This window comes from Chelonoidis abingdonii, chromosome 7 (assembly GCF_003597395.2).
Source record: "Chelonoidis abingdonii isolate Lonesome George chromosome 7, CheloAbing_2.0, whole genome shotgun sequence".
NCBI lineage: Eukaryota > Metazoa > Chordata > Testudines > Testudinidae > Chelonoidis > Chelonoidis abingdonii.
In genome coordinates, this window is record NC_133775.1 from 1,056,941 (window position 1) to 1,084,272 (window position 27,332).

General features: G+C 42.9%; 1 protein-coding gene across 13 annotated transcripts in view; it reads left to right on the forward strand.

Annotated features, from left to right (window-relative positions):
• PTPRF (protein tyrosine phosphatase receptor type F) overlaps positions 1-27,332 on the forward strand; it is a 510,254-nt gene that overhangs the window by 30,265 nt on the left and 452,657 nt on the right. For all 13 annotated transcript variants that reach the window (XM_075067537.1, XM_075067540.1, XM_075067539.1 and 10 more), the window contains exon 2: positions 14,248-14,328. The gene's annotated coding sequence lies outside the window, so the exon portion shown is untranslated. The remainder of the gene's footprint in view (positions 1-14,247; positions 14,329-27,332) is intronic.

Below are 27,332 nucleotides of genomic sequence, written 5' to 3' on the forward strand. Positions count from 1 at the left end.
AGCCCCAACCTATCATGGTCCCCAAACTGCTGCGGTTGGGGCGTCCCTCCCCCAGAGTGCCTGGACCTGCCACGGCCCGGACCCGGACCCGGACCCAGACCCACCCTAGGGCGGCATGGTCCAGCCTGGCCTGGACCCAGCCGAGACTGGGGTGCCGCTCCCGTGGTCTAGACCTGCCATAGCACCCCTCCCCGGCCTGAACCCATCCCTGGCCCGGACCTGCTGGGCTGGTGGAGGGGCACCCATCCTGCAGACCCAGCCGTGGAGCTGCCACGGCAGGGGAGGTGCAGCTCCCTCCCAGCCCATGTGCTGGTGCGGGAAGAGAGAGCTGCACCCCCAGGCAAAGCCCTCACACCTCTGCACCCAGCCCTCAGCCCCGGCCTGGACAATGTATTCCACAAAGTCAAGGTGGTATTTAAATGTCATTCATAATTTTTTAAACAAAATTATATTGATTTGAATCTCAGATTAGTTAATATCACTTCTGGGGAAAAGGCGTGTTAGCACGTTATTCAGAGAGGTCTAACCAGTTCAGAAAATCAAACAGACTATTTGTGACCTTTGGAGAAAAAAACTGAAGGTCAGTGCATCTCCGCTCAAAGGCTGTGTAAATGAAAAAGACTGTCCAGTCTGATGTAGGCCAGGGGTTCTCATTGCATCATAATCCACTTCTGACAACAAAAATTACTAAATTACCCCGGGGGAGGCTCAGTCCTGCCGCCCCCGATGGGGGCCCAAAGCCTGAGCCGCACTGTCCTGAGCAGGGAAGCTGAAGCCCAATGAGTTCAGCTTCGGCCATTGGCACTGGGGCTCAGTCACAACAGTGACTTTTTTGCTCTGTGTGTTTTCTCCCTAGAGTCACACGGATCCTCCTTTAGCCCTTGCCACCTCAGAGCCCAGCTCCAAATAAAGCTTCTGGATCTAGAAGGGACTGTGGACCGGTGGGTGGAATTTAAATCTTGGGTCTATGGAAAGAAGTGCTCAGGGTCCTGTGGCCATAATGCAGTAAACACAATATTTGGAAGATCGGGGCCTGGAGTTCACAGTTACAGAGAACAAACGTTTCTGTTGGCAAGGTCCCCCTTTTAATGATTATTGATCACTTGTGTTACAAGAGTGCCAACAATGTGATGGGGCTGGTGTGTATGCATACATATCAGACACATCCCCTGTGTTCTGAAGGGTAAGTTTCATCGACTCCAAGGCCAGAAGGAACCATTGTCATCATCTAGTCTGACCTCCTGTATAGCACAGGCCAGAGAACTTCCTCCAAAATAATTCCTAGAGCAGATCTGTTAGAAAAACATCTAATCTTGAATTAAAAATGGTCAGAGATGGAGAATCTACCTCGCTCTTGGTACTTTCTTCAGTGGTTCTCACCGTTATAGATTTACACCTTTATTTCAATCTGAATTTTTGTAGCAACAACTTCGCTCCATTGGGTTGTGTTATGCCTTTCTCTGGTAGGAGGAAGAGCCCATTATTAAACATTTGTTCCCCGTGTAGGTACTTCAAGTCTGTGATCAAGTCACCCCTTAATCTTGTTGTTAACCTAAGTAGAATGAGCTCTTTGAGTCTATCACTGTAAGGCATGTTTTCTATTCCTATAATGATTTTTGTAGCTATTCTTTGAACGCTGTCCAATTTATCAACATCCTTCTTGAATTTTGGATACCAGAATTGGCCCCAGTATTCCAGCAGTAGTCACACCAGTGCCGGATACAGAGGTAAAACAATCTCTCTACTCCTACTTGAGATGCCTCTGGTTAAGCCTTCCAGGAAGGCTCTTCCGGCCATAGCGTCCCACTGGGAGTTCTTGTTCAGCTGATTATCCACACTGACCCCCAAATCTTTTTTTTAGAGTCACTGCTTCCCAGTGTCGAGCCTGCCATCATATATGGATGGAATACATTGTTTGTTCCAGGATATGTATGTTTACATGTTGCGGAGTTAAAATGCATGTTGTTTGCTTGTTCCCAGTTTACCAAGCAATCAAGATTGTTCTGAATCAGTGACCTGTCCTCGTCATTATTTGTCACCCCCAATTTTTGTGCCCTCTGCAAACTTTATCAGTGATGATTTTGTTTTCTTCTAAGTCACTGACCTCTACAGGACCCTGTGGGAAAAATGCCCCACTCGATGATGATTCCCTGTTTACAATTACATTTTGAGACTTGTATCAGAGGGGGAGCCGTGTTAGTCTGGATCTGTAAAAGCCGCAGAAAGTCTCGTGCCACCTTATAGACTAACAGATGTATTGGAGCATGAGCTTTCTTGGGTGAATACCCACTTCGTCGGATGCATGAGGCTTATCAGCCGATTTGTAATTAATTTAATATGTGCCATGTTAATTTTGTCATTCTGTTTTTCTAATAAAATGTCATGTGGTACCAGGTAAACAAATTACAGGAGGGAGGGATAGCTCAGTGATTTAAGCACTGGCCGTTTCCTTCTATATGTCATATATTATTTCTTTATAGGTGCCTTCACATCCCCTCTAAACCAGGTTGTTCCTTTATCCAGCTTGTCTGCGTCCTTCAGTTGTGGGATTGTGGCTTTTGGCATTTTGGAAAGTATTCTTAAATGATTCCCAATTATCATTCACATTTTTCTGATTAAATTCTTCCTCTGAGGGAAGCAGAGGGATATAGAGACAGTGTGTGCAAGTTTTTCATTATACAGTTTTAAAAGTGTGTTGATCAACAAGAACAAGGTTACAGGGAGTGGAGGAGTACGGGGAGAATCAGGATTAGGAGAGAGGTCACTAGCAGGCTGAGGCACACACTTCGTAACTGGTGAATGGGAGGCTAAAATATTATGTGTATGGGAGTGAATGGGCAGACGGGAGATGAGGAATGGAGGTAGTCAAAAAGTCTGAAAAACCTGGTTGGAAAATGCAGCATATTGCTAGAGCAGGATTGGGAATGTAGTTCTTAAAGGATAGAGAGGGAGAATCCTTTGGGACTAAAAGGTCACACTTTTCTGAAAAAGCAGAGTGCAGTATTTCGTCATTCAACAGTTGGTGAGTTCTTCAACCTTTAATTTATTATCAGTTTACATGGTGAGAAATTAACACTCAGTCCAACTGTCTCCTATTATTGGATGCTGATCATTGTATTTTGGGGTTGGAAGGGCAAGGGGATGGGAAAGAGCATATTCTCTGTTACTGTCATGGAAGAGGAAACCAATATCCCTTGAGCTAGTTATATTCACTTGTGTGCTTTTGTTTGTGAGGATAATCTCTAGGAGGATTACTATAGAGATCTAAAGGAAATGTTTTATGTTCTCAAAACTTTCCTTTTTGCAGTCTGAGATTTATTTATAATACCATAGGTATGTGACATGGAATCCCATATGCATTGGCTCCTCTCTGAGATGTGGCTTTTAGCTGCTTCACTGGAAACGCTAAAGCCAAGAATTGAAAGAGCTTTTGTGCAGGGGTTCTACCCATCCTTAGGACCCTGAGGTTCTTAGCTTTCCCTGCTTTAAATCTATTCTCCACTCTAGACACCTGATGTTATAGCCATAGTCCATCCTTCTGAGGAGGATTGAACCAGACCTCCTTCAGAATCCATTAACACCACTCTTTTAATCCCTCAAAAGGGGATTGCTACTGAGTGACACAAGGCAGTCATTGCTCCCTGCCTCTCCTCCCCAAATCAAATGAGCTGTAAAGTCATGGGATTGGGAACATCATTACACTTCAGAGCAGCAGCATAGTTGTTATAAACCTCTGAAGTGAAAAATTCTTGTGGCATTGTAATATGCAGGGAAGGGGAGAGCTGAGTAACAGGTGGTATTTAGAAACTAATTAATATTTGTGAATAACAGTGTGTTACTGGTAAGAAAACAAATCAGCTTGTATGTGAATATTTATGATGGTTTTCAGTACTGCTTGGATCACACAATCCTTTCCCAGCTGCCGTGTCTCTTCTCATGTCATAACATTTCACAGAAAGGTGAAAGCCTTCTATGGTGTGGAGCCATGTTGTTGGGAGCCAGCCGATTGAGCAGATTAGCTGAGTGCAATTTTTGAGCAGAATATTCTTGATAGCTGGGTATTAATGGGCCACCAGGTCCCAAACATTTTAAATATTCTTTACTGGTACAGTAAGCCATTCAATTTAGTTTGAGATTCCATCCCATTAAGAGCCCAGCCTTGCACACAGATAATGCTGTGTTTGAAGTGAAAGCAGGTGTTAAAGGTTGTTCTCTCTCTCAAAGTTGTATGCAAGTGTTTTACAATAGATCAAACTTGCTGAATGTAATCTTCATAATACTTTCATTTGAATTCTCCGTGTAGTTTGTGTTTGTGGAATTGAAAGAGAGGAATCTACTTTGTTTCCTGGTGGGGTGAGGTTTTCTATTTCACACGTTCACTTTGCCATTTGAAAAGGATAATAGCTTTTTAACCTCTGTGAATGTTTGATTGCTGTATTTGTGCTCATGGGGTTCTGCTGTGTTTCTTACAGCTTTGCAGAGAGAGCTAAACTTGCTATCCAGGTTTTTCAGTACTCTTTGAGTATATCTGCACTGCAGTTAAAACCTGTAGCTGGCCCATGCCAGCTGACTGGGGCTCACAGAGCTCCGGCTAAGCACCAGTTTAACTGCAGTGTACATCTGGGCTCAGGCTGCAGCTCAGGCTCTAGGACCCTGTGAGGTATTTTTTCCAAGTCATTGGACTTCCTTGGGTTTTCACAGTAGATCCTTGTTGTGACCAAGCTATGGTGATCTTACCAAAATATGAGGAATGTCATTGTTCTGTGTGCCAATTCTATATGAAATTAGAAGCTTGTGGTTGCTCTAATTGTGTATTCTTGTATTAAATAATAACTGTCAAATAGAATCGTAGAAGGGCTGGAAGTGACCTCTCAAGTCCAGCCCCCTGTGCTGTGGCAGGACCAAGTAAACCTAGACCATCCCTGATGGATTTGTCCAACCTGCTCTTAAAAACCTCCAGTGATGGGGATTCCGCAACCTCCCTTGGAAGCCTGTTATAATTAGAAAGTTTTTCCTAGTAGCTAACTTTAACCTTCTTGCTGCAGATTTAGTCCATTACTACTTGTCCTTCTGTCAGTGGATGTGGAGAACAATTGATGACTGTCCTCTTTATAACAGCCTTTAATACATTTAAAGATAATCAGGTTCCCCCTCAATCTTCCTTTCCCTCAGCTAAACATGCCTAACCTTTTTTAACCTTCCCTCAAATCAGGTTTTCTGAACATTCTGTCATTTTTATTGTTCTCTTCTGGACTCTCTCCAGTTTGTCTGCGTCTTTCCGAAAGTGAGGTGCCCAGAACTGGACTCAGTACTCCTGCTGAGGCCTCACCAGTGCCAAGTAAAGCAGGACAGTTACTTCTCATGTCTTACATGTGACAATCCTGTTAATACACTCCATAATAGTCGCCTTTTTTGCAGCTACTTCACATTGGTGACTCTCATTCAGTTGTGATCCACTATAACCCCCAGATCCTTTTCAGCAGTACTGCCTCCTAGCCAATTATTCCCCATTTTGTAATTGTTCTTTTGATTTTTCCTTATTATGTGAAGTACTTGTCTCTGATTTGTTAGGGTCATTTTGAATTGGAATCCTGTCCTCCAAATGACTAGCAACACTTCCCAGCTTGATGTCAACTTAAAATTTTATAAGCATACTCTCTACTCAATTATTCAAGTAATGAATGGAAATATTGAGTATTCTGGACCCAAGACTGCCCCCTGTGAGGCCCCACTAGAGATGCCCTTCCAGTCTAACAGCGAACCATTGATAAATACTGTTTTGAGTACAGTCTTTCAACCAGTTATGCACTCACCTTATAGTTATGTCATGTGGGACTATGTCAGAAGCCTTAACACAATCAAGATATATCACATCTGCTGCTTCCCCCATATTTACTAGGCTAGTAAACCTGTCAAAGAAGGAAATTAGGTGGTTTGACATGGTTTGTTCTTGACAGATCCATGCTGGCGGTTCCTTAGAACCCCATTATCTTCCAAGTGCTTACAACTTGATTGTTTAATTATTTGTTCCAGTATCTTTCCAGTTATTGAAGTTATCTGAATGGTCTATAGTTCTCCGGCTCCTCTTTGTTTCCCATTTAACATAGGTACTATCTTTGCTCTTCTCCAGTCTTCTGGGACCACACCTGTCTTCCAGAAGTTCTCAGAGCTAATTAGCTTTAGGGTGTGCGTGTAACCCACTCTTCAGTGCAGGGTGGATTTGATTTAAATCATGATTTAAATCACTAGTCACGAAGACTCAATTTAATTATTTATTTCTACATTAAAAAGTTTATACCCAAATAAATCTGTTCACTTGTAAGGTGGCCACCAGACTTCCCTTTTTTGGGGATACAGACTAACATATACTTCGTGCATAAAAGTACATTCTTTTTGGTTGTTACAACCTTAATACAAATTATTCACAACGCACAGATAGATGTAGGTTTCACTTTTAGAAAGTGCACACTATACATTTTTAAAGTGATTTATTTTGAAAACTTTTCAGGTTAGTTTTACAGCTATATCAGAAAACGAATGATTGTTTCGTTATTTCATTTATCAAAGGTAATTGAAGCAGCTATTCTTGAAGTCATTGGGAGGTGAACTACCTCCAATTCAACAGGTTAATCATTAATATTTGGAGGATTTTCTTGCCATGCTGTATTAGGAGGAGAACATCACCAGACAGACATTTAAATTGTTCTTTTTAACTAAAACAACGTTATGTATTCTGGTTTTTTGCCTTCAACAGCAAACATATAATATTTTAACAAAACCAGCATATGAATTTTTGAATTTTATTAAACCTGATTTTAAAAAACATGAATGTTTGTTTTTGTTAAAATTGTTTTTAACTAAAAGAGTTAAATGAAATGTTTTAAAAAAAACCAACAAAAATTAAATTGACTGTGTCAGCCAGGTCAACATGAGAAACTTAAAATACAGCTAACTCAGTCGTCTACACCTTCATTTTTTGCTGTTTGCTTATAATCTGGAAAAGAAAAACAAGCTTTGCTGCTTTTTCAGGTCCCAAATGATTTCTCAATTTGGAATGAATTAGTCAAAAGGAGAAAATATTCTTTCTACACCGGCAGAAGAAGCTACTGCTGTTAAAAGTGAGATTATCACTTCAGCAGTCTCTGAATCCAAGTGCTTAAGTGACTTCCACCAGTTCACTGGTGTGACTTTCTTTAAAACATCGGCAAACATATATTTCTGGAATGGTTCACACTTAGCTCTGAAGTTTATTATAGTATCAGAGGGGTAGCCGTGTTAGTCTGGATCTGTAAAAGCAGCAGAGAATCCTGTGGCACCTTATAGACTAACAGACGTTTCGTGGGTGAATATCCACGAAAGCTCATGCTCCAAAACGTCTGTTAGTCTATAAGGTGCTGCAGGATTCTCTGCTGCTTTTACCGAAGTTTATTATAATTAGCCATCATCCCTCCATAAATGCCATGACATGGGCATCCAGCAAACTCCTCCTCCTTCAGCAGTTAAGGTTTGACCTGGTACCGAGTATTGAGAATATCTGCAAGAAAACGAGCTGGAGATAGTGCTTCTCCAATTGTTTTTTAGTTCTTGTAATGTAACTCTGTCGTTGCATATTTCTCTTTTTAAAATCTCACTTAGTTCCTTCCAAATTTCAACAGCATCAACAATAAAACAGCTATTTCCCTGCATTTTGTTCACGGCCACAGAAATAGGCTTCAGGGTGCTCAGCGTGTGTTCAACATTTCTCGTAAGCCCTGTCATAAACAGCTAGCTAAGGGTTAATGTTTCTTTTACCTGTAAAGGGTTAACAAAGGGAACCAAACACCTGACCAGAGGACCAATCAGGAAACTGGATTTTTCAAAGTCAGGGAGAGAAATTTTGGACTCTGGGTCTTTTGTTTGTCTCTCAGCTATGAGAAGGTTCTTTCTATCGTCTTATCTTCTGTTTCCAACTTGTAAGTACAGGTTGAAAAACAATATAGGCTTTTATGTTGTTGTTGGTGTTGTCATAAACAGATAGGTTAGGTAAGGGTTAAGTTTCTTTTACTGGAAAGGGTAACCAAACACCTGACCAGAGGACCAATCGAGAACTGGATTTTAAAAGTCAGGGGCGGGAATTTGTATACTCGGGTCTTTTTTGTTTTCTCGGCTGTGAGTAAACAAGGTTTCCTCCTAACTCCATCTTATCTCAAATATCTACCAGAGTCTGTGAGTACAAAGGGAAACAAAGTAATTCGGCTATGAGGAGCTTGTGTTGTATTTACAGATGTGGATTGCTGGGTCTTTTTGCTTCCTCGCTGTGAGGGACAAGCTACCTGGCTGATTCAATCTTCTTCTCATTCTACTAAGGGCAGTGAGTACAAAACGGAACAAAGTAAAATCGGCTATGATATGCTTTGCTTTGTACTTACTGTGTGTGATTGCTGGTCTTATTAAATTGGCTATTTTTTAAATCAGACTGGGTTATTCAGATTTTCTTAAGTAGGAGCCTGTATAAATGGTTATGCAATTATTAGTCTGTATTGTCTCTCTTTCTATATAAGCTTTCTTTTTCCAAACTGTGGAGTTTCTTTTTCTAGTAGGCAGAGAAAGTGAACTCCTGTATCAGTATCGGTCCCCTCACGGGAGGGCAGGAACGGGGAAAGGCAAAGCCAAAGCCAAGCTGTTGGTTTGCATCTCAATTGTCCTGAGGAAGACGCTTATCTCTTTGGAAGCAGAAAAACAGGTTCTCTGGAGGTCCCCCCAGGGGAGGTTGGGGACACCAGAGAGAGGAAAGGGGGGTCAGGCCCTATCAATTCCTGACTGGTGGCACGCTATCAGATCTAAGTAAGATTAAGCTTAGAGGACTTCATGCGAGTCCTTATATCTGCTCTAAGTCCAGATTGAGGAGTATTACTTGACAGGTGTATTTACATGTGTGTAACTTGCTGGAATGTTTCAAATTGGATATCTTTTTGAATCAGACTGTTTATTCATAATTTTCTTAAAGCAAATGCCCTGTATTTGTCATCTTGATGCAGAGTTATATTCTTATGTCTTTTTCTTTCTTTTTTTTTTATAAAGTTTTCTTGTAAGACTTGTTTGAGTTTGCTCTCTGGGTAGGTTAAGGAACAGGGAAGGGAATTCTCCTTGTGTTAGATCTACGGAGGGTAGCTCGGCAGCACCAGGGAATGGTGGGAGGGGAAAGAGGAGTAAATCATCTCTGTTTCCTTGTGTTGAGGTTGTCTTCTTTGTGGAAAGAGAGGACAGGGTTCTTGGTATTGTGATGTAAAGAGATTGCATCCATGCTCTCAGGTAGCCCAGAGAGGAAAGTTCTGGGGTGGGAGAGGGAGGGGGAAGGGAAGTGGAGTATTTCCCTTGCCGGTAAGACTCAGAGCTTCTGGGTCTTGGGGGTCTCTCCAGGGAAGGTTTGGGGAGACCAGAGGGGGCCAAAACCCTGGAAATTTTGGATGGTGGCAGCGAGATAAGATCCAAGCTGGTAATTAAGCTTGGAGGTTCATGCTAAGCACCCAGATTTTGGACGCTAAGGTCCAGATTTGGGACAGAGGCTTATTACAAGCCCAGTGTTGAGAACTTTGGCTGTGACAGTGCCAGCTATTTTTTCACAATTTTGTTCACAAACTGTCATCAGATTAGGCCAGTTCTTGATATAGTGCTCAAAATAGTCCACTACTGAGTACCATTGCACGTCTTGTGGGAGAGTTCGTTTGGTTCCTTCCACTTTTTTCAGAGCAGTTACTGCAAAGTGGTTGTTACTGAAGTATTTTGCAATTTCAACAACATTAGCCTTTATTTCTGGAACACTGAAGTCTTTGGCTATAGGAGGTGCATAAAATGAGCACTGCAACTGTATGTTATTAGCTTGGGACTCTCTTCTAAATAATTTCTTCTCATTTTGGATACATTTGCAGCATTGTCTGTGACCAAGCTGCGTATTAGACATTTGAATTTTTTTCACAGTTTGTTGTAGCTTTTACTGCTACTTCTTGTAAGTATTCTGCTGTGTGTGCATTTCCTGATGATTGTATCTGTAAGGAAGACAGTCCCTTCTTCTGTTGTGACACAAGCACATACAACAGGATCATTGTGGACATTGCTCCACCCATCAAGACTCAGGTTAACAATGTCACCCTCTAGACCTTTAGCACACTGCTCAATTTCTTTTTCATATACATTATCCAGCAATTTGCCTGTGACATCTGCTCTCTTAGGTGGACTGTATCCTGGTCTTAACTACTAAACCATGTTAATGAAGTGTGGGTTCTCAATTATACCATTGGGTAGATAGACAGATTAACCTAAATAATGCTTCTTAATTAAAACTATCTTTAGATGGGCTTTTTCCTCAAAAAGCATTTTATCAAAAAAAAATCCGAATTAAATAAAAAATATCCTATTTATTTATTTATTTATTTAATTTATTTTAAAAGCACTGATTTTTATTCACCCTGCTGCAGTGTGTTCTGTGTCACCCTCTGTGCCCAACCTACGGAGAATGAGAATCTGTTACCACCCCCAGCAAGAAAGACTGGCTCTTCTGCTCAATTGCAGAGGCTCATGCATCAAAGGGTATCTAGTTTGTTTCTAGGAGTTGTACAAGATGATTGTTGTCATGTCTCCATTGGTTATTTGCATAGAGGGGTGCCTCTTGGGTTTGGAACAGTTTGGGTGTATTTCAGTGCCTGGCAGATCCATGTCTCTGCTTTCACCGTATCTGAAATGGTGATGCATGCTCCCTCTCCTCCTCCTGGTTGAGAAGGCTTTTATGTGGAGCCTTTCTTGCTATGGAAGTCATAGCTGAGAGGCCAAGGATAGAATGTGTGTGATCCCCTCATCTTTGTGGAGAACTTTATACTGCCATTCTCCATGGTATAAAATTTGTGTCACTATATCATCTCCCCAATCACTGTAGATTCTAATGCCCTGAGCCATAGGCACCGGCTCTGTGGGTGCTCCAGGGCTGGAGCATCCACAGGGAAAAATTGGTGGGTCCTCTGCACCCACCGGCAGCTCCCTGCTCTGCCCCCCCAGCTCACTTCTGCCTCCTCGCCTGAGTGTGCCTTCCCTGCTTCTCTCCCAAGCCCCCAGGACTTGCTGCTGCGAAACAAGCTGTGGGAGGGAGGGAGGGAGAGGAGCGGGAACGTGGTGTGCTCAGGTGAGGAGGCGGGGCCAGGGCAGGGATTTAGGGAAGGAGTCCAATAGGGGCAGGTGGGGGGCAGAGTTCGGGCGGGAACTTCGGGGAAGGGGTTGGAATAGGGGTGGGGCAGGAGTGGAGTCGAGATGGGGGGTGTGAGCACCCACCAGTGCCATGAGAAGTTGGTGTCTATGTCCTGAGCCTACATCATAGAGGATGCAGTGTATTGCATGGAAAAATTCATCACTGCTGGTTAAACTTATTGTTAATGTTTAAACCTAACTAGTAAATGTGCAGTGTTTTTACTCGCCTGTGTGTAAAACAGAAAATATTTGCTCTCTGTAAATCTGGATACACCATCCAAAACTGAATCAGAGTCCAGCATTCACAGCTGACAGGTAATACTAGGTTTGTAACTCAAACTGACAAAACCAAAGACATTCAAAGCTAACCTGAGCATACAGCTTTGACTGATCTTACTGAAGTTAGATTTTTCGGTGGCCTGAAATTGTCTGCTGCAAAATATGGGCATGACTGAGAGTGAATTCCAAATTTAACCTTGATTTCCTTGCCCATCTGTTTCTCTGTCCTAATATTTCCAAAACAGAAGGGTGTTTTGGTAGCACATTTCCCTTTTCTATGGTATTATGGAGAGAGAAGCCATTGTGTAGGAGAGTTTCTGATTTAAACTGTCCCTGTTATATAAATACAGTATGTATTTAAGTGTCTAAAAAGAAATTTCAGTGTGTAAATAAATACAGGTATACAATAGGAGACTGTTATTATATATGTGGGGGTTATAGCAAATTACATAAGGTGTCCAGAGAATAAATTTAAAAAAACATAAAAAGCAATATGATAGTTTGCATTAGAAATTGATACTAGAAACATGGGAAATTAATATGAATTGCTGGCTTACATAAATTTCAGGCATTTTCTATAGGTTTAATAAAGGGCTATTAGAAACATAGAATATCAGGATTGCAAGGGATCTCAAGAGATCATCTAGTCCAACCCCCTGCTCAAAGGAGGGTTAATCCCCAACTAAATCATCCCAGCCAGGGCTTTGTCAGGCCTGATCTGACCCTCTAAGGAAGGAGATTCCACCACCTCCATAGGTAACCCATTCCAGTGCTTCGCCACCCTCCTAGTGAAAAAGGTTTTCCTAATATCCAACCTAAACCTCCCCCACCTGCAAACTTGAGACCATTATCCTTGTCTCATCTGGTACCACTGAGAACAGTCTAGATCCTTATCTTTGGAGCCCCCTTTCAAGTAATTGAAAGCAGTATCAAATCCCCCTATCTCTCTTCTGCAGACTAAACAATCCAGTTCCTTCACTCTCCTCTAAGTCATGTCCTCCAGCCCCTAATATTTTGTGCCTCCGCTGGACTTTTTCAATTTTCCACATCCTTCTTGTAGTGTGGGGCCCAAAACTGGACACAGTACTCTAGATGGCCTCACCAATATTGAATAGAGGGGAATGATCACGTCCCTTGATCTGCTGGCAATGCCCTACTTATACAGCCAAAATGCCGCCTGCAATAGGGGCACACTGTCGAATCATATCCAACTTCTCGTCCACTATAACCCCTAGGTCCTTTTCGCAGAGCTGTTGCCTGGCCATTCGGTCCCTAGTCTGTAGCAGTACATGGGATTCTCTCGTCTAAGTGCAGGAGCTCTGCATTGTCCTTGTTGAACTCATCAGGTTTTCTTTGGCCCAATCCTCTAATTTGTCTAGGTCCCTCTGTATCCTATCCCTACCCTCCAGCGTATCTACCACTCCTCCCACTTTGTTTGCAGATGACACTTTGCTGAGAGTGCAGTCCATGCCATCCTCCAGATCATTAATGAAGATATTGAACAAAACCGGCCCCAGGACCGACTCCCGGGGCACTCTGCTTGATACCGGCTGCCAACTAGCATGGAGCCATTGATCATCACACGTTGAGCCCGACGGGTAGTCATGTCTCAAGATAAAACAGCTTAAGTATCCTTCTTCATAGATAATACATCCCAGCATTTAACAAGCGACTTACTGACTGAAATATTGTTGGAAAGCTTCCATTCTGATGTGACTGCCACACTTGCAACAAGGACTAGCTGATGAAGAAGGGGGTGAAAAGGGCCAGTATGGAATCCGTCGTCATATTGATACTTCAGGGGTTTTTTTAAGGCATATTTCACCCACTAGTTTACAGGTCTAAATCCTGTGAATGATATAAAATATATTTAGGGTGGTATTGAAACCTCTAAACATCAGGTTTAGGGTAGGAATGTGAACACAATCTGAATGTCATAACTGTGAACTCAGACTGTGTGTACATGTGCGCAATGCATCGGTGTGTGTGTATATATGTGTACTATAATATTACACAATGTATACATTTTTTAAGCCTATTTAAGTGTAATTTCTTACAAAGCAGAGGCATTAGTTAGGGGATTGCATTCTAATCTTCCAGAGTGAATGTGCATTATTTTTGTCTTGCTCAGCACTTAGCATACAGTCTGTGCTTAACAGAAAATAAGAAGTGATTAATATTCAGGTTTAAGGAGAATACTGTTCAGTGTTCAGAATGATGCCAAAACTCTTCAGGAAATATGTTGGTTTTTTGCAGAGTCTTTTTTAATAACAGATTTACACCTTTGTTTAATCTTAAATAATTTCCTTTGTTTAATAGATGTACTCATTTGCCTTGTTTTAACTAACACTTAACAGCTAATTCAAGCTCAGACTGTCCCAAACATAGCGGAACTTATGTTGTTTTTGTAGGATGTAAATCTGGGGAATCCATATATTGGATCTGCAACCACTGAGTATCATGGAGCCCAGTTCCACTGGGGCATTCTGCCCCCTCACTGCGTTATGAGGTTGAGGCAGTGCTGAACTGAGCTTGAGGCTGGTGGATCCATAGGGAATTGTCCCCCTCCATCACAGTTTTCATGGTGGCTGGATGGGAATTTGTCACCCCCCACCCCCATGCCAGATACACAGACTTGGCCTTGGTGGGGGATTTATGCCCCCACAATGTGAGGTTTTAACCCTTTCATTCTGTGAATTCCTTTGCTACTATGCTTATGCAGGAAACTTATTTTTATGTCTTTTATTTTTCTAGGTACTTTTATGGCCACTGTCACTCTAGTATTTGAGCAGCTCCCAGGCATTTATGCATTTATCCTCAGAACATCTCTGTGAGGTAAGGAAGCGTTATTATTTCCATTTTACAGGCTGGGAATTGAGATACAGTGAGATTAAGTTGAGACAAGAAGTTTGTAGCACAGCCAGAAATTGAAATGCGATTGCCACTACCTTTTGCTTTGCCAACATACCTGCTTTTGTGTTTTTTTCCCTCTTCTAAGCTTTACTAGAAGGAATCTTGGCCATTGGGACTGGAGAAAGACCCTATGAAAAATATTGCTAGGGTTTAAATGTCCTTTTAAAGTGTTGTTAGAAATGAGCTGAAATGCCTTTTTAAAAATATCATCAGAACGGTTTATAATGGTAAATCACTAATGTGTTGACTTTCTATAGATAAGCTGAAAAACATTTTTGCAAGTTAATTCCTCTTTTATCTACCTGCCTAGATTTGAGGTTAGTGTTCCATTTTATCCTGTGTCCATTGATGGCATATCTATCACCTAAAGCGATGCAGAGCATGCTGCTTCCTGGTCTATCCTGGGCGCTGTCATCAGTGCAGACCCCTGAATTCACGTCTGGGCAGGTGTAGAATTTCTCACTCATATTTATGTACGATTACTGCTTCTCTTACATAATTTTTCAAAGGTCACTCCAGTCCTCCTAGAATGTTCAGTTTTGCATTCCTAAATTCTCCAAGTGAAATTTTGGTGTCTGATTAGTGATGGTGTTGCTTTTCAAGCAAGTATATCAGGAACCCTGCAATATTTGTGCACATTGAACTCATATTAACATTGTAAAATCAAGCATCTCGAATAGCAGCCTGGAATATGTCTTTTTTTTTAAAGCAGAGAAGTTTTGGGTAGGTTCCCCTCTAGTTTTTCCTTCAGTGTAACTCGTTAGTATTTAAAGCATTACATTTACTGTATTGGAAATGTTCTTAAAGCTACAGCAGTGTTACAAATTGTAGAGGAATCAGCAGAATCCTGCAGTTTAACATTTTATTGTCTATTAAAATAAGCAACAGGATTACATGTGATAACATGGAAAAGGGAATATTTCATGCCATCTTTCTAATTTAGCACTCCATAAAATACACACATTTCACACTATGTATGCATCAGCATAAATTGTAGGACAGGAAGGGACCTCGAGAGGTCATCTAGTCCAGTCCCCTGCACTCACGGGAGGACTGAGTGTTATCTAGACCATCTCTGACAGATGTTTGTCCAACCTGCTCTTAAAAATCTCCTTGGGCAATTTATTTGAGTGCTTAAACACTCTGACAGTTCGGAAGTTTTTCCTAATGTCCAACCTAAACCTCTTTTGTTGTAATTTAAGCCCATTGCTTCTTGTCTTATCCTCAAAGGTTAAGAACAACAATTCTTCTTCGAGTGGTTGCACGTATCGATTCCAATTAGGTGTGCGTGCACCGTGTGCACGATCATTGGAAGATTTTTACCCTAGCAACACTCGATGTGTCGGCTGGGTCGCCCCCTGGAGTGACGCCGTTATGGCACCGGATATATACCCCTGCCGACCCAACGGCCCTTCAGTTCCTTCTTACCGCCTGTGACAGTCATTGGAACTGTGGAGCCCGGCTTTGCTGATCTCCACTTCCCTAGCTACTCGTGTTATTACTCTTAGTTCGGTTTATAGTACGAGTTTCCCAGTTATGGTTAGCGTTAGGTGTGTGTGTGTGTATATATATATAATATATATGAAAAGGTATAGTGTATATAGTTGAGGGGGGATCGGGGATTAGCCCCTTCCCTCCAACCCGGTGCCAGGGCTCATGTCCAAGTCACCAGTATTCAAATTGTGCTCAGCGTGTCAAAAGCCGATGCCAATAGGGGATCCCCATGACTCCTGCATCAAGTGCCTCCGGGAATCCCACCTTGCTGAGAGGTGCCGTATCTGTAAGGCAGTCAAACCGAAGACGAAGAAGGAGCAAGACTTTCGCCTGAAACAGCTCCTCATGGAGGCAGCACTTAGCCCTGCATCCTCGGTACCGAATGCTCAACAGCCTGTTTCTGTAAGGAACACCTCTTGGGCGGTGGACCACCCCGGCACCGTGAAGGAGCCATGGCACCGAACATCACTGGCTCCATTGCCGGCTCGGCACCACTCCCTGTCCCCGCAGCCCTGGAGGCAACCCAGCGTTCCAGCTGCCTCGACATCCGCACAGAGAAAGGAGCGCCAGTCAAAGACGGATCTCCCAGCACCGCCGACTGCAGCACCGTCTATTCTGGTCCCACAAGGTCCATTGAGTTCGGTGCCTGAACGCTCCCCGGCTCACGCTGTGGTCGAGCTTGCACTCCCATCTACACCAGAGACCTTCTCCATGGCAAGGGAGCTGATAGCCATGACAGAGACCGCGCTACCTCAACCCCCGGCACCACTGGTGCGGGTCATCCCATCCATCGGCAAACCTGCCTTAATGAGGCCACCCTCCGTTGGTCCCGTAGAGAGACGTTGTTCATGATCTCGCTCTCACTGACATTCTCAATCACACTGCTGATCCCGCTTCCGACGCTGCTCGCAGTCCTGGCATCGCTCGCCATCATGGTACCGGTCACACTCGCAGCACCGCTCGGCCTCCAGTTCACCTGCCAGATACTCTCAGTACTGGTCTGGCTCCCAGCACTGTGCATCTCGCAGCCGCTTTAGATGAAGAGACTTGAGATTCCGGTCGACCTCCCAGCACCGCCACGGTTGTAGGTCCCAGTCTCGCTTGCGGTACCGTCACAGCTCCCAGTACCGCTTCCCAGTGCCGTCCCGTGACAGACCAACCAGAGGCGTGGCTCCCTCGCAGAGTCTGTCCGCGCCACCGTGGCCATTGAGGCACACTTCAGTGTCGTCACAGGCTGGTAGTGTGTCCTGTCTACAGGATCATGACTCTGATGTCCCCAGCCATATATTTCCAGAGAGGCAAGGCCATGAGCAATGACCTCATCAGTGGTCTTTTTGTACACCGTGGACGTACCACCAGCCCAAGGTGCTCCATCAGCTGCACTGCGGTCTGTTCCGTCTGAACATTGGGCACCAGAGGCAACCATAAGCCGCCCCCCCCACCATGGGTACAGATGTAGCTCCGGTACCGCCTACAGGCACCCACGTCCCACCTGAGCCTGATGAAGCTCCTCAAGATCAGGAGCCCCCACAGGACTCTTGTTCCTGGCCTCTTATCTTTCTCCTCACCGGATGAGGCTGTGGCAGGGTCCTCTTCCTCCGGCCCTCCCCCAATTGACATAAGGGCCCGTCAGGACCTCCTGCGACGAGTGGCGCAGAACATGAACCTGCAGTTGGAGGAGGTCCCTGAAATAGAGGACCCTGTAGTGGACATCCTATCTGCAGATGCCCCTACAAGAGTGGCCCTGCCTTTCATCCGCACGATACAGGCAGACATGGACACCATTTGGCAATCCCTGACTCGATCTCCCCCACAGCGAGGGGTGTAGAGAGAAAGTACATGGTACTCTCCAAGGGGTACGAGTATCTCTGCGTACATCCTCCTCCTTGCTCCCTAGTGGTCCAATCTGTAAACGAAAGGGAGCATCATGGCCAGCAAGCGTCTGCTCCCAAGTCAAAGGAGGCTAGGCGCATGGACCTACTGGGACGCAAAATATACTCAGCTGGGGGCCTTCAACTTTGGGTGGCAAACCAACAAGCCCTCCTAAGTAGGTACCGTTACAACACGTGGATGTCCTTGGAGAAGTTCACGGAGCTCCTTCCCAGGAGTCCCGACAGGAATTTGCAGCCCTGCTTGAGGAGGGTAAGAAGGTAGCAAGAACCTCCATCCAAGTGTCTCTGGATGCAGCGAACTCGGCGGCCAGAACTCTGGCTTTAGAAGTGACGATGAGGCGTATCTCCTGGCTCCAGGTGTCAGGCCTTCCTCTTGAACTACAACAGACTATTCAGGACTTGCCCTTTGAAGGCAAGGGGCTCTTTTCAGACAAGAATGACCCCAGATTACAAAACCTGAAGGACAATCGTGTAATCATGCGCTCACTGGGGATACACACACCAGTGACCCAACGCAGGTCCTTCCGGCCCCAGCCGCACTGTACTTACCCCCCACCTAGGCCATGACAGGAATTCAGCAGAAGGTGTGGCCGGGGGAACCGATGGAGGCAGTCTGGCCCCCAAGGGGGTCAAAATCAGGGCCCGCCTAAACCACCAGCGGGACCCAAACAGACCTTTTGAAGGGACACTCGAGGACAGCCCACCAGTTGTTTTCCCGGATCCTTCTCCTCTCTTTTACAACCACCTCTCCCATTTCCTCCCTGCGTGGTCCCAGCTAACTTCGGATCGTTGGGTCCTCTGCATGATGGAGTTGGGATACCACCTTCAGTCTGTTCAACCCCACCTTCCCACCCTCCCTCCTTGTCCCTCTTCAGGGACCCCTCTCACGAGCAATTCCTCTTACAAGAGGTCCAGTCGCTCCTTACCATTGGAGCTATAGAGGAGGTACCGAAAGATTTAAGGGGCAAGGGGTTTTATTCCCACTACTTCCTAATCCCCAAGGCCAAGGGAAGTCTAAGACCAATCCTAGACCTGCGAGGACTCAACAAATTCATGATAAAGTTGAAGTTCCGCATGGTATCCCTAGGGATCATTATCCCGTTGTTGGATCCTGGAGACTGGTATGCCGCCCTCAGTATGAAGGACGTGTATTTCCACATCGCAATTTACCCACCACACAGACGGTACCTCCATTTTGTGGTCAACCGTCAACAGTTTCAGTTCAGTCCTTCCATTCGGCCTTTCTACAGACCCGCGTGTTTTCACAAAATGCATGGCTGTAGTCGCGGCTGCCCTCTGTCGTCGGCGAGTGCACGTTTACCTGTATCTCGACGATTGGCTCATTCGAGGAACCCTCGAGTCACAAGTGAGACATCACCTGTGCATCATCAAAGCTCTCTTCAGGAGCCTAGGCCTGATGCTCAACATGGAGAAGTCTACTCTGATACCCACGCAGAGAATAGACTTCATTGGGGCGATTCTGGACTCCAGCCTGGCCAGAGCCGGCCTGCCGCAGCCTCGCTTTCAGGCGATGGCTACAATTATTCAAGGCCTCCAAACCTTCCCGACAACGTCATCTCGTGCGTGTCTCAGCCTGCTAGACTCACGTGACTGCCCGCACCTCTGTGACCAAACACGCCAGACTACGCCTCCGACCACTTCAAACCTGGCTTGCCTCAGTTTACAGACCGGATAAGGACAGCCTGGACAAGATATTCACTGTTCATCTGAACGTTCTAGGCTCCTTAACTTGGTGGCTGACTCCCACGTCGGTCTGTACGACCCAGCTGACCCACCGAGTGTTGCTAGGGTAAAAATCTTCCGACGATTGTGCACGTGGCGCGCGCACACCTAATTGGAATGGATATGAGCAACACATCTTGAAGAACAACAGTTACAAAGGTGAGTAACCATCTTTTCTCTCGCCTCTTTGTAACAACCTTTTATGTACTAGAAAACTGGTATCACGTCCCCTCTCGGTCTTCTCTTTTCCAGACTAAAGAAACAGTTTTTTCAGTCTTCCCTCATAGGTCATGTGTTCTAGACCTTTAATCATTTTTATTGCTCTTCTTTGGACTTCTCCAGTTTTTCCACATCTTTCCTGAAACGTGGTGCCCAGAACTGGACACAGTACTCCAGTTGAGGTCTAATCAGCACAGAGTAGAGTGGAAGAATTATTTTTTGTGTCTTACTTACAACACTCCTGCTAATACATCCCAGAATGATGTTTGCTTTTTTTGCAACAGTGTTACACTGTTGACTCATATGAGCTTGTAGTTCCACCATGACCCCCAATCCTTTCTGCAGTGCTCCTCCTAGCACAACATTTCCCCCATTTTGTGTATGGCAACTATTGTTCCTTCTTAAATGAAGTCCTTTGCGTTGTCCTAACTGAATTTCATTCATCTTACTTCAGACCAGTCTCCAATTTGTCCAGATCATTTTGAGTATAATCTATCCTCCAAGCACTTAACAACCCCTCCCAGCTTGGTATGTCCACAACTTTATAAGTCACTCTCTATGGCCATTATTTAAATATTGATGAAGATATTCGTAACACAACGCAGAACCCAGACTGGATCCCTGCGGGACCTCCCACTCGTTAATCCCTTCTAGAATGACTGTGACACCACTGATCAAACTACTCTTGGAATGGATTTTTCCAACCGTTGCACCCATTCTTGTAGTAGGCTCTCATTAAGGTTGCATTCCCTAGTTATTATAGAAGGTCATGTGAGACATTCAAAAGCTTTATTAAATGTCAAAGACATAGTACCATGACTACCCTTTACTTCCCTGTTTATCCACAAGGCTTGTTACCCTGTCAAAGAAAGCTCTCAGGTTGGCTTGACACATAATTTATCTTGCAAGAAATCCATGCTGACTGTTATTAATCTCTTATTATCTTCTAAGATGTTGGCAAACTGATTGCTTATTGATTGCTCCATTATCTTTCCAGGTACAAAAGTTAAGCTGACTAGTCTAATATCCCTGGGTGTCCTAATTTCCTTTTTTTATAGATGGGCACTATATTTGCCCTTTTCCAGTTTTCGGATCCCTCCATTCTTTCGTACTTTTCAAAGATAATCGCTAATGCTCAGATATCTCCTCGTCAGCTCCTTATGTTTCTAGGATGCATCTTTATCAGCGCCTGTGACTTGAAGTCATCTACTTTGTCTAAGTAATTTTTAACTTTTCTTTCTATTTTAGGCCTCTGATCCTACTCATTTTCACTTTGCTGTTCCACTGTTAGATGGTCCAGTCACCACCAAACCCTTCTTGGTTAGGAACTTGAAACAAAGAGTAAGCACCTTCTCCATGTTCCACATTTTCTTTGTCTTTCTTCCCCCCCTCCTCATATATTGTAATGCTTCCTGTCAGTAAGAATAAAATTATAATGACTCATGGAAACTGTCTGGAGAATATAAATAGTATTAACGTGTGGCCATTGACCCTTACAGTCATTAGGTATATATATTCAGCTGGTATTTGCGGGGAGAAGAGGTGCAGAAGGAGCTACAAGCTCACTTAAAGTAGGATCACTGTTCGTTTGAAACCAATTAGTGATGTCTGTAAACCAGAAATTGTTCATTGATACCTAAGCAGAGACTTAGAGGAGGAAGATCTTGTTATGTGAAATTTCTTGAAAGAACATAAGAACGGACATACTGGTCAGACCAAAGTCCATCCAGCCCAGTATCCTGTTCTCCCGACAGTGACCATGCCATTTGTTCCCCGAGGGAGTGAGACCTAGCAGGTGAATCGATCAAGTAGATCTCTCTCCTGCCATCAATCTCCCCCTCTACGAACAGAGTTAGGACACCATTTCCTGACCCATCTGAGCTTACATGCCATTAATGGACTTACCTCCCCATGAATTTATCCAGTTTCTCTTTTAAATCGACTGTTATAGTCCAGCCCTTCACAATCTCCTCAGGGCAAAGGAGTCCATTAGAGTTGAACTGTGTGCTTTGTGAAGAACTTCCTTTTGTTTTAAACCTGCTGCCTTACTTTCATTTGGTGGCCCTAGTTCTTATGGGAACAAGTTAACTAACTTTTCTCCTTATTTGCTTTCTCCACACCACGTCGTGATTTGATATACGTCTGTCATTAATTCCCCCCTTAGTCTCCTCTTTTTCCAAGCTGAAACAAGTCCTAGCTCTTATCTCTCCATATTGGACCCATTTCCCAACCCACTATCATTTTAGTGCCCTGTTTCGAACCTTTATTCTCAGTGCCAGTATATCTTTTTTGAGATGAGGAGACCACATCTGCTACGCAATATTCAAGATGTGGGTTGTACCATTTCTTATGCAAGCCAATAATATTTCTCCATTCTTGTTCTCTATCCCCTTTTAATGATTCCTAACACTCCTGTTGCTTTTTTCTTTTTTGACTCCTGCTGCACGCTGCTGATGTCTTCAGAGAAACTATTACCATGACTCCCAAGATTTCTTTCCCGATTCATCTGTAGCTAAATTAGCCCTCATATATTGTTGTATAGTGGGATTTTTCCTGAGTGTACACTACTATTAACATCTTATTCACATTACATTTCGTTTACCATTTTGTTTGCCCGTCACTTCTGTTTTGTGAGATCGTTTAGTTCTTCACAGGTCTGCTTTGGTTTTTAACTATCATTGAGTAGTTTAGTATCATCTGCAAACTTTGCCACCTCACTGTTTCCCTTTCTCCAGCATCATTTATGAATACATTATTAGATTGGATCCTAGACTGACCTCGGGGAACCACCACCAATATACCCCTCTCCTCCTGAAATTTCAATACTATTCCTTGCCCTTTGTTCCCTTTCTTTGTAACCAGTTCTTTCAGTCCATGATAAGGACCTTCCCTCTGTATCCCAGTGAAACTTAATTTACATAAAGAGTGCCTTTTGTGAGGGGACCTTGTCAAAGGCTGTCTGGAACATCTAAGCACCCATCATCGGTTCCACTGGATCCCCTTGTCCACAATTGTTTGCTGACCCTTACAAAGAACTTAATAGATTAGTAGACACGAGCTTTCCCTTTTACTTTACAGAAACCATGTTGACTTTTGCCCAACAGTTTGTTTTTCTATGTGTCTGACAATTTTATTCTTTACTATTGTTTCAGCTAATTTTCCCGGTACTGACGTTAGACTTACTGGTCTGTAATAGCCAGGATCACGGCTAGAACCCTTTTTAAATATTGGCGTTACATTAGCTATCTTCCAGTCATTGGGTACAAAAGCTGATTTAAAGGACAAGTTACAAACCATGATTAATAGTGCCGCAATTTCACATTTGAGTTCTTTCACTCTGGGTGAATGCCATCTGGTCCCAGTGTCTCCCAAATGCTGCTGGCATGGTCCTGGGGAGGGTGAGAGGAAATGAAGTGTAACGACAAACCTGGAAGGGAGCAAAAACTGTCAGGATCTAAGTATTTTAGGGTCTACTCTGCCAAGAACAGATAATGTTCAAATGGCAACCGAAATCAGAGAGAGTACTGGGAAGTGGCTTGTGCAAGTCAGGTCAGAAATAGTGTTAGCTGAAGATGGTAAGAATGGGAAAGTGGGTGCCAAAGTCCTTGTGCTTCAAAGGGAAAATATGACAGAGGGGAAGTTGTTGGCAAGTATGATTGGGATCCTTGTTTTGCTTACAGACGGCAAGTTTGGGTTCCGGCATGTGCTGGATTATTCAACAGAGTGGGTGAGGAACACTTGCACATGTTTGCATACTACTGTTAAGCATTGTTAGAGTTTGTGTCTACCTCTCAAGCAGGTTGGGAAATGTAAAACTGAGGGGCAGTTAATGCTGAAAAAGTACAGTCAGGTCTTATCTACCATGAATTACCCTCAGTAGGTGTTTAATTGGCCCCCTTTCGATTTTTCAGCACAATAGCCCCAAGCACATCAGGAAAGTGGATAAAACCTGTCTGACAAGAGGAAACATCAGTGACTGTGCTGGGGATTATGCTGTGTGAGCAAGAAGAGGAGCCCAGAAATCATGAGAATTATGGGAAATTTCTGTAGCATATGAGAGAGCATTCCATAATTATCTGATTACGTGTGATCCCATAGACAGGAGCATTCTCTGACTACCTAAGGGAGAGTGTATAAAAGATTGTCTGTGCCCTTAAAGGAGGGCTAGCTAAGTGGTGACATAGTGCACAGTGTTAATGACTGACTATCTTTGCTCTGTCTGAATTCGCATGGATTATTCAGGCTTGATGTTATTGTTATTCAGAGAAACATCAGTTTAGATGAATCTCAAGTGTTCCCCAATTTCATAGCACTTGTGTGCTATATATACAATTAGGAAGCACACAGTTCTGAAAGTTTTCAGCTGGCCTTGAGTAGTTGTCATTCCATGGTTCCTAAGATGAACCTAGCTTTTCTGAAAATCTAAGAAAAATAATTATTTAACACAGGCAAGTCTTGTCCATGCAATATATAGCTGAAAGTGAGGTCTGAATGACATACAGTAAAATCTTTTAAAGTAACTTTTTTGTTTTACCAGTTAAATTGGGCAGGTTCTTACTGACCTAGGTCATAGTTTAACTTGGGGGAGGGGTTTCTTTAAAATAATTTCCTTAGTAAGATCAGTCTGAGTTGAATGAAAAAAACCCCCACTCCTCTGCTCTCTTCATGCTATTCAGATGAATGGGAGTGAAAAAGAAAAGGAGAGAGTTTTCAGAGTTACTTTTTCAGTCACATCATGCTGGATCTAAGTCAGAAAGGAATGATTTTACAAGAGAGACCCTAAAGATAAACTGTAACCTAGATTAGCAGAATTCAGGTTGTTTTGTAAAATTTGGTAACTGTGTTACTTCCTGAAGCATGCTCTACAAATTATTTTAATCACAAATCTTTGTATTAGTGCTCTTTCAGGAATTTAACATAATACAAAAAGTTTGCTTTTGGATATTGTAATCATTAAGTTAATAAACTCCCTGAAGTGAAAAGCTGCTCAGTACAAACTATTTTAAAAGTGCAATTTACAAGAATTTTCTTTAGAAATATGCATCCCTCCGCGGAGAGTTGAGGGTGTGGGGTGCTTTTTTTTTTTTTTTTTTTTTTTAAACACTGAAACTGCCACAATAGCAGTTTGGAAGGTTCCCAGTTAATTTGGAACACATACTTTAAATTGAACTTTCTCTTAAGAGAAAGGTTCAGTACTTAACAAATAAAAGTATGGATGTTTCCAAATTAACTGGTGAAGCTGCCAAAACTTACCGTAAACTGCTTATTGTGGCAGTTTTCAGTGTTTAAAACAATAAAAAAATAAAAAAAAAAAAAAAAAAAAAAAGCACCCGCACAGACCCTCAACTTCTCCGCGGAGGGATGCATATTTCTAAAGAAAATTCTTGTAAATTGCAAGATTTTTTTAAAAAATAGTGTTGGTACTGAGCAGAACTTTTCAACTTCAAGGGAGTTTATTAACTTAATCGATTAACAATTTACCAAAAGCAACTTTTGTGGTAAAATTAATGTTATTCTGAAAGGCACTAATACCAAAGATTTGTGATTTAAAACTAATTGTTGAAGCATAGCTTCAGGAAGTATGCAACCAATATTCTAATCCCAAATTACAAAACAGTAATAATGATAATTGATGTCATCTTCTAATTCTTTGAGTACTTCTGTTTTTAACTTCTGGGCATTTTGTAAGATGTGTTTTGATGACATGTTTTTTCACCTGAAAGCATCTATTATAAATGGTGGTTTCATATTTATATACCTAGATCACACTGTTACAAAATATAATCAGTTCAGAGTGGCTCAATTATATATACCACTAACATGTTTTATTGGCCAGAGCATCTTATACTTAACTGAAAATTGTAAAGTTCTGGATATTTCTGTCTGCTATATAATGAATCGTTGTTTGCAGTGTTGTAACTGTGTTGGTCCCAGGATATTAGAGAGACAATGTTGATCCAATAAAAGATATTATCTCACTTACCTCGTGTCTCTAATATAATGAACGTGACTTTCTGGTTCACCATCAGATGAAAACTAGTGAATAACATCATAGAACATTGCGGGCTTATCCCAACCTTCCTGCATATCACTGTGTAAGGCCCTTTGGACTTAAGACATGTTACAGTTCATTTTACCTAACAAATGAGTCAGCTTTCGAGTCCTTGAGTATATTGATGCCTCAAGGGGTTAGCTGTTGGAATTACCATTAGATGTGTATGTATTTTAAAGATGCAAATTTAAACTAGTGTGTACTGATGGTGAAGTTCATCTTTTGGCTGAAGCTGCATGCTTACTTATCCTACATTAGGGATTTCTTTGCAAAACTGAATATCTTAGAAAACAATATTAACAAGCAGCTGAAGATAGTGAAAAATGTAATCACATTTGCAAAACTGAACATAAGCACTAGCCCTCTGGTTCTTTTAACTTTCCTTTTGTTTCATCAGTACATTTCATGGAATCACAGGACTGGAAGGGAGCTTGAGAGATCATCTAGTCCAGTTCCCTGCACTCATGGCAGGACTAAGTATTATCTCGACCATCCCTGACAGGAGTTTGTCTAACCTGCTCTTAAAATTCTCCAATGGTGGAGATTCCACAATCTCCCTAGGCAATTTGATGGTGGCTTTTGTTTTGTCCTAGTATCTACTAATTATTTTTGTTACCTGAGGTTATATAATAAAGGAGATTGTAGAATCATCATAGTTGACAATTTAACTTTGTCATAACACACAGTCAGCAATTGCTAGCACTCTGAAGCAATGGGTTTGAATAGCTGCCACACCGTGTGCATGCTTTTAAACCCGAGACAAATGCTGAACTCATTAAAAATACAAGATATACATGTATATGCGTATAAGGAGTTTTGGTGCCAAGCTCTCCTTTGAGGATACGTTTAATGCTAATTAAATTGGTTATGTTCTATCCGGTATCAGGGCAATCTTGATGTTTGGTTAACTACTGCCAGACTGACTCAGTTGTTAGTATTGGAATAATGTGGGATGGGGTTTCAAATGAGAAAGGACTGTGTAATTAAAAAGTAGCTGGGTATTTTTTGTGGTAGGGAGGAATGGCCCATAAGTTGCCGTTCCAGGTTCTTTAGTTACATTTGGTGACAACAGCTGGGAATCTTTGTGCAGCTAGTAGCCTCTAGCTGTAGAGTTTCTGGGTAGAAAGTTCCGCGCAGAGTGGATGTGTATGGCATCTGAAAGGCAAGACTGAAATAATTGGGTTTGCCATACAGTAGTTGAACCGTTATGTGGTTATCAGACTCTTCTGACCCAATCCAAACAGCATCTGAATTTTTACAGTAGTAAACTGGAACAGGAATAGTAGAAAATTACTGGTACTTCATTGGCTCTGGCTTTGTTCTGTGTTCTTTTTTTGTGACTCTACCATCAGCACCAGAAATGGCCTATCTCCTTCCCCTGCTCCCTCCCCCTCCCCCATTTTAACAAAACAAACATACATACTCTGGGATATTTAAGTATTAATTCTCCACCACTTTGGCCTTGCCCTTCTTCTACACTTTTACAAAGATTTTCGGACAATTGTTCTCCCCCTGCCCCCACACCT